Source organism: Suncus etruscus, chromosome 7 (assembly GCF_024139225.1).
Source record: "Suncus etruscus isolate mSunEtr1 chromosome 7, mSunEtr1.pri.cur, whole genome shotgun sequence".
NCBI lineage: Eukaryota > Metazoa > Chordata > Mammalia > Eulipotyphla > Soricidae > Suncus > Suncus etruscus.
Genome location: NC_064854.1, coordinates 19,918,992 through 19,930,276, shown reverse-complemented (window position 1 = coordinate 19,930,276; position 11,285 = coordinate 19,918,992). Strand labels below are relative to the sequence as shown.

The window sequence follows — 11,285 nt, the reverse complement described above, 5'->3', positions numbered from 1 at the left end:
GGCAGTGCTCAGGGGTTATTCCTGGCTTCACGCTCAGAAATTGCTCCTGGCAGGCACAGGGGACCATATGGGACGCCGGGATTCGAACTGATGACCTCCTGCATGAAAGGCAAACGCCTTACCTCCATGCTATCTCTCCGGCCCCGGAAGAAAACTTTTTTCACTAATAACACACTGGGCCTCATCTAACACCCTCCATCTCTAATTAATGTTTACTAAGCACTTTAATCTCCAGCATGCTAGTTAGTTATGCAAGTATATTGTCCTCTTTCTGAACTAATCCTCCCCCTGTGAATCCTTGAGGAAGGACCAACCTGCCCTCTCTGTTTTTCTGCTCTTCCGTTTTGTTTCCTATCATGTTAGATACTAACGTGTTTGTCATAAATCGGTTTAGTAAAATGTCAATGATTGAAAACACCCGTAAGGTGGGCAACCTGACTTGAAAAATTCAGACACATCAAAAAGGACATTTGATGGGCCGGAGCAGTAGTACACAGTACCTTGCATGCAGCTGACCTGGGTTTGCTCCCCAGGATCCCATAGGGTCCCCTGAGCCTGCTAAGGAATGGTCCTTGAGAGCAGAGCCATAAATAAACCCTGAACATTGCCTAGTATAACCAACAAAACAAACCAAATAAAAAAGGACATTGGGTAAGTGCGTCACAGAATGTGGTCTTCCTTGCTGGTTTGTTTTTATGATGTATATGCTTATGTTAGCTTTGTGATTTTGTTTTGAGATTTTATTTTGAATTTGTGTGTAGAAATTAAATTGTGCCATTTCCTACTTTATAGGTGAAAAAGTAGCCAGGAAGAAGTTAAAGGATGATAGGATCCAATTGGATGCTGGGGAAAGAGAAAGGCCTAAAGAAAGGCAATAAGGGAACAGGAAAGAAATGACGTTTCAAGAGGGCTGGGGGAAGTGAGAGCAGCCAGATCTTTCTGGGGGTGAATGAACCCCGGACTGCCTCTGGGCTGGCAGATCCCCCGAGGGAAGGGAGCAACCTGGGTTCTGTCTACTGCACCCCTGTTTGAGCACCTCCATTCCCCAAAATTATACAGGGAGGGACTGAACATTCATGAAAGTTTTCAGATAAGGTCAGGGAATCAATGGAACATGAAGAGGATCTTTGAGGCTTTATCACTCATGAATTTAATTGATGGGGCTTTCCCTCATAGTAATTGGGTTGTGTGTGTGTGTGTGTGTGTGTGTTAAGGGGCCATTCCTGGTGGTGCTTACCTGGCTACCTGGCTCTGTGTGTGTGTGTGTGTGTGTTAAGGGGCCATTACTGGTGGTGCTTACCTGGCTACCTGGCTCTGTCCTCAGGGATCACTTCTAGCAGTGCTCAGAGGACCCACTGTGCTACTTGGGATCCAACCTGGGTCAGCCACATGGACAGTTATTGCCTTCCCCTTTGCCATTTCTCAGGCCTGTCACTAGATTTAAACAATCTTCCGAGACTGATCTTTAATAAGAAAAATGCCAGAAATACACAAAGACACCCCCCCCCCCAAATGCCACACAATTATTCTGGTTAAGGTTGTTAAATGGCTTTTTGTTTGTTTGGGGGCCACACCGGGCAGTACTCAGGGATTACTCCTGGTTCTGTGCCAGAATATTATTTCTGGCAGACTTGGGTGGGGGAACCACCTGGGATGCCAGGATCCAACCCAGGTTGGCCACATGCAAGGCAAACACCCTCCCCGCTGTGCTATCGCTCCACCCTTATTTTTTAAGTAAACATAAAGTGCTCTTTATTTATTTATTTATTTTGGTTTTTGGGTCACACCCGTTGACACTCAGGGGTTACTCCTGGCTATGCACTCAGAAATTACTCCTGGCTTGGGGAAACGATATGGGACTGTGGTCTGTCCTAGGCTAGCACTTGCCAGGCAGATGCCTTACGTCTAGTGCCACTGCTAAAAGTGTTCTTATTTTGCAGTATAAAAACTGGCTTGAGGGCCCAGAGAGATAGCACAGCGGTGTTTGCCTTGCAAGCAGCCAATCCAGGACCAAAGGTGGTTGGTTCGAATCCCGGTGTCCCATATGGTCCCGTCCCCCCCCCACCCCCCCCACCCCCGTGCCTGCCAGGAGCTACTTCTGAGCAGATAGCCAGGAGTAACCCCTGAGCACCGCAGGGTGTGACCCAAAAACAAAAACAAAAACAAAACAAAACAAAAAAAACTGGCTTGAGAAACTGTACTAACTGGGATGACCTCAGAAGGAGAGGGTTAAAGGTCAGTGGTAAATCTTACTATTATGAAAATATTAGGGCATCTGTGAATCAAATGGGAAGAGCTTAAAAGAAATGATTGTGACTTATGTCTCTTCCACTTTGAAAGGTTTATTACTTTATGCTTTGGGATACTCAGATACTCCTCTTTTTTTTTTTTTCTTTTCAGTCAAAAATTCCAATGCGACTATATTTCAAGTTGTCACAGCAGGGTATTGGGAAAAGTTTTCAATTAGCAATAATCACGCCTCGGATAAACCTCATTGGCTACGATACTGCCACTGCGCAAAGCTAGTTCCTCCTCTTTTAAAAATTTTATTTTTATTCTTTTGGTGTTTCAGGCCACATCCAGCAGTGCTCAAGGGCTTACTCCTGACTCTTCACCCAGGGATCACTTCTGGCAGGGCCAGGGAACCCTATGGGATGCCAGGGATCGAGCCTGGGTTGGCTGCTTATAAGGTTAACGTTCTCTGCTGTCCCATCACTCCGGCCCAGTTTCTCATTTCTATAATGAGGCGATTAACACCTCTCCTAGCAGGCTCTAAACAAAACTGTTTCATAGTTGATCTGAACAGACACCAGATGATAAGATTAAGACAACTAGGAACAGTAAGGAAAATCTAGCAGATTTGTTTGTTTCTTATTGAGACACAGGCTGGGGGCGTAACCTGTCCTAAGCTTTGACTCGCCAACACCTCTGCTAAGCTTTGACTCGCTGGGCAAGGCCAGAGAACATAGCTGGCATCTCACGGAGCGTGCCTGCCTCCAACTCACACTCTAGGTGCCCTCAGCATTGCCATCAGCTGAGTCCTTTTCGTTGAGTCAACCCTGTGACTGAAGGTGCCTGGTATGGAAGTGACCTCCAGGATATTGAGAAAACCCAAGTGAGACACAGGAAAACGGCTCAGAGCCGAGAGATCTGCTTCCCACTGATGCCAGGTTGTAGGTCTCCATCTCGAAATATTTTCTGGACCATAACTTATTGGCTTGATGATGTTTTCTAGCCGGCTCTCAGAAGGCACCAGAAGGGTCAGGATTGTGTCCCTTTAACCTGACATTCTACCACAGCATCTTTGCAGGTTCGGGAAAAGAAAGTTGCTATTAGGGCCCGGAGAGATAGCACAGCGGTGTTTGCCTTGCAAGCAGCCAATCCAGGACCAAAGGTGGTTGGTTTGAATCCTGGTGTCCCATATAGTCCCCCGTACCTGCCAGGAGCTATTTCTGAGCAGACAGCCAGGAGTAACCCCTGAGCACCACGGGGTGTGGCCCAAAATAAAAAAAAAAAAAAAAAAAGAAAGTTGCTATTAAAATAACAGCATGGGGCTGGAGAGATAGCACAGTGGCAGGGCATTTGCCTTACACGTGGCCAACCCAGGACAGACCTAGGTTCCATTCCCAGCATCCCATATGGTCCTCTAAGCCTGCCAGCAATTTCTGAGTGCAGAGCCAGGAGTAACCCCTGAGTTCTGCCAGGTGTGGCCAAAAAATAAATTAAAAAAAAATGAATGAATAATAAAATAAAATACCAGCATGTGGGGCCAGCAGATCGGGCATTGGCCTTGCATGTGGCTGACCCAAATTTGATCCTCGGCATCCCATATGGTCTCCTGATTACTGCCAGGAGTAATTCCTGACGTCAGAGCCAGGAATAACCCCTGAGCATCACAGGGTGTGGCCCCAATACAAAACAAAAACAAAAACAAAACCAGTATATGGGGCTGGAGCAATAGTACAGCTGGGATGGCGTTAACCTTGCACGTGGCCAACCAGAGTTTGATTCCCAGCATCCCATATGGTCTCCAGAGTACCACCAGGAGATATTCCTGAGTTATATATAGCCAAGAGTTACACCTGAATAAGGCCAGGTGTGTCCCTCTGCCTCAAACAAAACAAAACAAAACAACAAACCTGCTTGTGGAGGTTTGGAAGATGTTTACAGGGCCAGTATGCATGTGGGAGCAACAGCAGCAACATCCCAAAATCAGGAGCCCTGAGAACCTCTAGGAGTGACCTCTCAAAACAAAAACAGACAAGACCTCCTCCCCTCAAAAGGTGCATTGTGAAAGGAAAGGCAGCACAGCCTTGTGATTCGTAGTGAAGTTGTCAGGCAGTTGATTAGAGCCAGAAACTCTGGACAGGTGGGAGGAGGGTTCGAGAAATGGGTTTCCTTATCATCTGGGCACTATCTGTCTGCCCAGGGAGAGAAGCCCCCGGTGGCACCCACGGGCCATGTTTAAATAAGTAGAAAAGGATCTAGTAACCGAAACGCAGGGCAGGCGTGTGCCAAGGCAGTGTGACATTTCAGAGCGGGCCTGGGGCTGACCACCTCAGGGTGCTGATCGCTATCCCCACCCTCCCATCACAAACCTTCCGTTTCACACAGGACTGCCTCCTTGGCAGGCACCCCAAGATTGAGCCCTGATGGCCCAGTTCTGTCCTGCTGCCTGGTGACGAGGCTGTCAGCAGGAGATGGTGGAAGCTCTGAGGCTTCTGGGGGCAGCTCTCCTGTTTCAGAAGGAGGGGAGATGGGCCAGGGAACCCCCTCTCCTGGGATCTGTTTCCTGGGTACCTGTTTCTTCTTTCCCCAGAGGCAGATCTGTGTTTGCTCGTGTGGAGGGTCTGACATCTTTCCCTCTTCATGAGATCATCTCTTCCTGTTCTATCCATGTGGTACAGGACCAAGAACTTCTGCAGAAAGAAACTTGGGGGACCCATGGCAAATGTACTGGTGGCTCACTGATCTGAGGCTAAAAGGCCAGGGGACAGTGACGTTGACCCACTCGGGTTGAATCTAGCATGTGCCTTAATGATGCTACACATGTGTGAGGTTTCTCTAGTTTGATTCCCAATACTCCCAACCCCAGAACATGACCAGGCATTATTCCCAGCCCTACAATTCTGTCCTAGAGTGAGTTGTTTCTGGGGATGAATTCTCAGGATACAACTCTGCAGAAACATTCCAACTGGGAGAGGCAGTGCTGGGGTGCTGGGGAGAGCTGGGCAGAGACCGGTGATTTGAGGGTCAAATTCCACTTTCTGGTTTTGGAGGTTGCATTTTGTGAAAAAGCCATCATTGTGCTAGGGAATTGTTATAATTTTCTTTATAATGGCAGGTTAGCACTAGATAGGCTTCCCCGCAGCCAACCCTTTCCCCCCTGTATTTCCGGTCATTTTACCCCACCAGCTGGTCGCACACCCTTGAAGCTCCAGGGAGAAAGGAAACTTCTTTCTCCCCAGCTTGGTTTTGTTTGTTCTGGCTTTGATAGAATCTCAAGATCCTGCCTGGGGGGTGGGGGGGAGAAGGGGCTTCCCTGGGCTGGACAAGGGCTTCAATCCCAAGTCCCCCTTAGCACTTGAGCACCCTGGGTGACCCCAAGCACAAGGCTGGGAGCAGCAAAATAAAACCTAAAACACAACATCAGCTGAAACTGGAAACACAGAAATCCCCTAAACTTTGTTCGCCTTAACACAGCCACTGGACAGAAGAGATCAAATGCCTCATTCCTTATGATTTTCATAAAATTATTCCCAACAGCCAGCCTTAGTGTAGCCGGTGTGTCAGCCTTGGGACAGGGTCAGCGCTGAGGGTTTGAGGATGGCATCTAACTGCTGCCTTAATGCTTCCCCTACCTCTGGTTTGGGATTTGTTTTTAAATGGACTTGATATGATCAGCACCCTTAGAACTGGCTCCTTCCATCAAAGCACTAATCGACACAGAAACGTACTGCGGGAGAGTTCGTTTCTGAGAGACCTGGAAAAATCTATTTCCGCATCTCAGAAGACAGAAGACAGATCGCCAATCAACTGATAACTCAGTCTCCCTGATAACCGAGAGAATTCTGTGACCAACTTAGCACGCAGCTTTGTAGAATTGCATTTTTGGTTTGGTTTGTTTGATTTTTTTTTTTTTTTTTTTTGGTTTTTGGGCCACACCCGGTGACGCTCAGGGGTTACTCCTGGCTATGCGCTCAGAAGTCGCTCCTGGCTTGGGGGACCATATGGGATGCCGGGGGATCGAACCGCGGTCCGTCCTAGGCTAGCGCAGGTAAGGCAGGCACCTTACCTTTAGCGCCACCGCCCGGCCCCGGTTTGTTTGATTTTGATTTGGGGCGGTGCTCAGGTGATCTCTGAGTCAGTGTTCACTCCTCTCAGAGCTTGGGGGACCATATGGGATGCTGAGGATCAAACCCAGGTCAGCTGCATGCAAGGCAAATGCCCTCCCCATTGTGCTATGGCTTGAACCCACATCTCAGGATTCTTTTGTTTTATGTTTTTGTTTTGGGGCCATACCCGGCGGTGCTCAGGGGTTATTCTGCGCTCTGCGCTCAGGAATCGCTCCTGGTAGGCTGAAGGACCATATTGGATACAGGGGATTGAACCTGGGTCCTAGGTCGTTGGCATGCAAGGCAAACGCCCTACCACTGTGCTATCACTTCAGCCCACATTTCAGAATTCTTTTTTTGTTTGTTTGTTTTGTTTTCTTTTTGGGTCACACCCATTGACGCTCAGGGGTTACTCCTGACTATGAGCTCAGAAATAGCTCCTGGGAACTGCGGTCTATCCTAGGCTAGCGCTTGCAAGGCAGACAGACGCCTTACAGCTTGCGCCACCACTCTGGCCCCCACATTTCAGAATTCTTCAACATTTTCCTATGTATGTACTTTGACTATTTAAAGGAGAAAGGTAAAGAGGAAAGATTTACCCCTGGTCTTCTATGTTTGAATTTTTATCTTGTTTTTTTTTTTTTTTTTGGTTACATAATATATATTAGTTCTCTCTGTTTACTAGAGAAAAATGTATTTCTTTTTGTTTTTTTGGAGGGGTCACACCTGGTGTTGCTCAGGGGTTACTCCTGACTGTCTTGTTCAGAAATAGCTCCTGGCAGGCACGGAGGGGAGGGGGGGATATGGGACACCAGGATTCGAACCAACCACCTTTGGTACTTGATCAGCTGCTTGCAAGGCAAACGCCTCTGTGCTATCTCTCCGGGCCCAGAAAAATGTATTTTTTTAAATTTTATTTATTTATTTATTTATTGGTTTTTGGGCCACACCCCGCAGTGCTCATGCGTTACTCTTGGCTCTGCACTCAGAAATTGCTCCTGGCAGGCTTGGGGACCATAAGGGATGCCTGGAATTGAACTGGGTCTTTCCCAGGTTGGCCACATTCAAGGAAAATGCCCTACCACCGCGCTATCTCTCCACCCGAAAAATGCATTTTGGTTCTTGGGCCACACTGAGCAGCTCTTGGGTTATTCTTGGCTCTGAGCTCAGTCGCTCTGAGGGCAGACTTGGGGAAACCCTATGAGATGCCGGAGATCAAACCCAGGTCAGCCGCAAGCAAGGTAAACGTCCTCCTTGCTCTGTTATTGCTCTGGCCCTTGTTTTGTTTTGTTTTGTTTTGTTTTGTTTTTGGGTCACACACCTGGCCATGTTCAGAGTGCTGCAACACCCTCTCCCAAAACAAAACTAATAAAAAGACCCTTATGGGGCTAGAGGTGTGACTGAGTGGGGAACACTTGTTTTGTGTACGCAAAGCCCTGAGTTTCTTCCCAGCACCTTTTGGTCCCCAAGCAAAGTTCCATTAACCTGACTGAACCCCTCTGCTTCTAGCTGAGTGGTAAAGGGATCCCCAAAGGCCCCCAGCAGAACTGGCTCCTACAAGTTCTGCCTTTAAGTGAGAGAACAAGATAAGCGATAAGCTTCCCACCATTTCCTGAGTTTGCTAATAATGGGCTCTGGGCTGACTAATCATTTCCTGGAGTTCCTTCTAGGACTCTGATAAATGTGAATTTTTTTTTGTTTTTGTTTTTTGTTTTTTTTTGTTTTTTTTTTTTTTTTTGGTTTTTGGGTCACACCCGGCATCGCTCAGGGGTTACTCCTGGCTTTATGTTCAGAAATCGCTCCTGGCGGGCTTGGGGGACCATATGGGATGCCGGGATTCCAACCATGGTCTTCTGCATTCAAGGCAAACACCTTACCTTCATGCTATCTCTCCAATCCCGAATGTTTTTTTTTTCTCCAGTCCTCCCTGAACCTAGGATTCTATGAAGAGCATAATTCTTCTTCCTGTCTTTCTAGTAATAAGCAATTTTTCTTTTCTAGAACAGATTTTTTTTATCACACCCAGCAGTGCTCCAGGGTTCCTCCTGGCGCTATGCTCAGAAATTGCTCCTGGCAGGCTCTGGAGACCATATGGGATGCCGGGATTCGAACCACCATCCTACTGCATGCAAAGCAAACACCCTACCGCCATGCTATCTCTCTGGCCCCTAGAACAAATTTTTTATTTGTTTTTTTGTTTGTTTGTTTGTTTGTTTGGGGGGCTACACCCAGCATTGCTCAGCGGTTACTAGTGGCTCTGTGCTCAGAAATCTCCCTTGGCAGGCTTGGGAGACCATATGGGATGCTGGGAATCGAACTTGGTTCTATCCAGGGCTGGTTGTGTGCAAGGCAAATGCCCTATCACACTGTGCTATCACTCCAGCTCCTGATTTTTGATGTTTCTTTTTATGTGTATGTGTTGGGGGGGAGGTGGTTTGGGGCCACACCCAGTGAGATTCAGGGTTCACTCCTGACTCTGTGCTGAAGAATCACTCCTGGAGGGACTTAGGGGACCATATGGGATGCCGGGAATCAAACCTGGGCCGGCTGCATGCAAAGCAAGAGTCTTAATGGCTGTGCTACTTCTCTGGCCCCAATGTTTCTTTTTTTATTTTTGGTTTTTGGGCCACACCCGGCGGTGCTCAGGGGTTACTCCTGGCTGTCTGCTCAGAAATAGCTCCTGGCAGGCATGGGGGACCATATGGGACACCGGGATTCAAACCAACCACCTTAGGTCCTGGATCTGCTGCTTGCAAGGCAAACACCGCTGTGCTATCTCTCCGGGCCCCCCAATGTTTCTTGTTCTGTCTTGATTCTAAAGAGCCGGGGGAGGGAGGCGACTGGACCTCACACGCATAGGGCAGCCGCTTCAGTAAGTGGGTTCTCCAGGAAACCTGGCCCTGGCCTTGTCTCCTTTCTTCCTAGAGAAGAAATGCCCCAAGAATGAGTTGCTTTTAGTGCAGACAGTGCCTAATTCAGCACTTTGGATTTGCTCCTGGTCTTTCCAGGGCTTCTCTCCAGCTTTTTAACTGAGTTTTGGAGCTGGAGGTCCTGAGGTCCTAGACAAGTTTCAGTACCTTTACTACCTTTACTGAGCACTTGCCTTGTGCATGGCTGACCCGGGTTCAATCCCCATATAGTCCCATATGGTCCTCTGAGCCCACAGGAGGTGATCTCTGAACATAGAGCCAAGGCAAGCAATAAGCATTTCTAGGTGTGGACTGAAACTAAAAATAAAAACCCTTTACTAAAATAAACTCAGTCACATGCAGGAAGGGGAGGGCACCACCTTGCCTGTGTCTGAACTTGGGATCGATCTCTAGTAACTCCTGTGGCTCCTGCATAGAATCAGTTGTAACTCGAGAGAGACCCAGCCCCTCAGCACCGTCTGCACCTCGAAGAAACACCCAGTTGGACAGACCAGATGGTCAGAGTGTCCAGAACCCTGCCTGGCACCCAGAGGCTGTGACCACTGCTTTCCGCATCCACCCACGCGAGGCCAGAGCTCCCCTTTCTCTAATGTGGGAGCTCAGCAGGGACCTGGCTGCGAAGTCAATGCTGAATGGGGGAGCCTTGGTGATCTGGGGGAAAATCTGGTAGTCTTGGGGAGCTGTTTCTTTGGAGGAGCTTGGTGGTTTGGGGATTTTGGTGGCTTGGGAGGACTCTGATGGTTTGGGGAGGGGAGTCCTAGTGGCCTGGGTGGTTGCTTGCTCAGATGCTGGGGACAAAGGAGATGCAGAGGTGACTGTGGACGAGTGGGTAACCCAAGCTGGCTGCTGTTGAGAAGGAAGTGGAGGACATGACCCCTTGCAGAGGGAAATGGTCCTTTCACCAAGGTCCCCACACTGATGCCTACAGAACTGTCCTTCTGACCTTCACCCACACATACACAGAGACTTGGACATAGACACACATGGACAAACGCACAGACACAAACAGGAACACAAACACACATGCATGCTTGCACACAGACATGCACTCAGTGGCGCCCCTGCTGGCACAGCATGGGACTACACAATGCCCAGTGGTACCCTTACTGTCTTAGCTCACCCTCGCCCCATTGCAGGCAGACCTTCTGGGCTCCATCCACTTTCTCCTGTGTCCCCGTGAGATAGCCCATTCCCATCTGCACCTCCTTATGGCTCCTCCCTGGCCTCTAGGTATGTGTGTGTGAAGGGGTGAGGGCTCCTCTGTCCATTTCTGTGGCCCTGGGCTGCTCCAGGTGTCTCTGTGGTGGGGAGAAACTGGGGGTGAGGGGGAGACCCGAGAGGAGTGAATGGTGTCATCTCTATCCCCTGGAACTGTCACTCCAGAAACCCCCTTTGGGGTTTGTTTTCGTTTTGAGGTTATGCCCAGTGAAGCATTGGGAGGGGACCCCTGCATACAGACTCTACCCACAGTCTCTCCTAGCCCCACGAGGAGGGTTCCCTACCCAGGTCACCATAACGACACAAAGCCAAGGCCAGGTCTCTGGTACTGGGCTCCAGGTTGCTAGCCACCTTTGGGCAACTTCAGACACACCCCAATGTTCAGAGCCCCAAAAGGGAGAGATGACAGGAGTGTCCAGTGCAGCTTCCAAGGCACTAGAAACAGGAAGTCAAGAATGCACAGCTGCCCTGAGCAGGAGCTGGCAAAGAGGCCCCAACTCCAAAAAGCTGGGGGGAGAGAGAGAGAGAGAGAGAGAGAGAGAGAGAGAGACAGACAGACAGACAGACAGACAGACAGACAGACAGACAAGAGTGGAGGGTCATTCAGACCGTGGGCCCAAAGCCCCCTACCCCGTTTCTGATTGCCTCTACTGTTTTCCTCTCCTGGAAACAAAATTTGTTCTTGGTAGTGCTCTGTAGTTTTCTGGGCTGGCTGACTGCTAAAAGCCAGGGCCTTTTCCTGTGGTGCCCTGGTTCCCCAACACAAGTATTGCCCACAATAGATCTGACTGGCTTCTTCGCA

The 11,285-nt window shown here is 48.9% G+C and overlaps 1 non-coding gene across 1 annotated transcript; it reads right to left on the bottom strand.

The window, feature by feature from the left end:
• Positions 1-2,389: 2,389 nt before the first annotated feature.
• On the bottom strand, positions 2,390-2,524 carry LOC126014973 (U4 spliceosomal RNA). Its single transcript, XR_007497889.1, has one exon. It is a non-coding gene; the product is annotated as a U4 spliceosomal RNA (small nuclear RNA).
• Between the last annotated feature and the right edge of the window lie 8,761 nt (positions 2,525-11,285).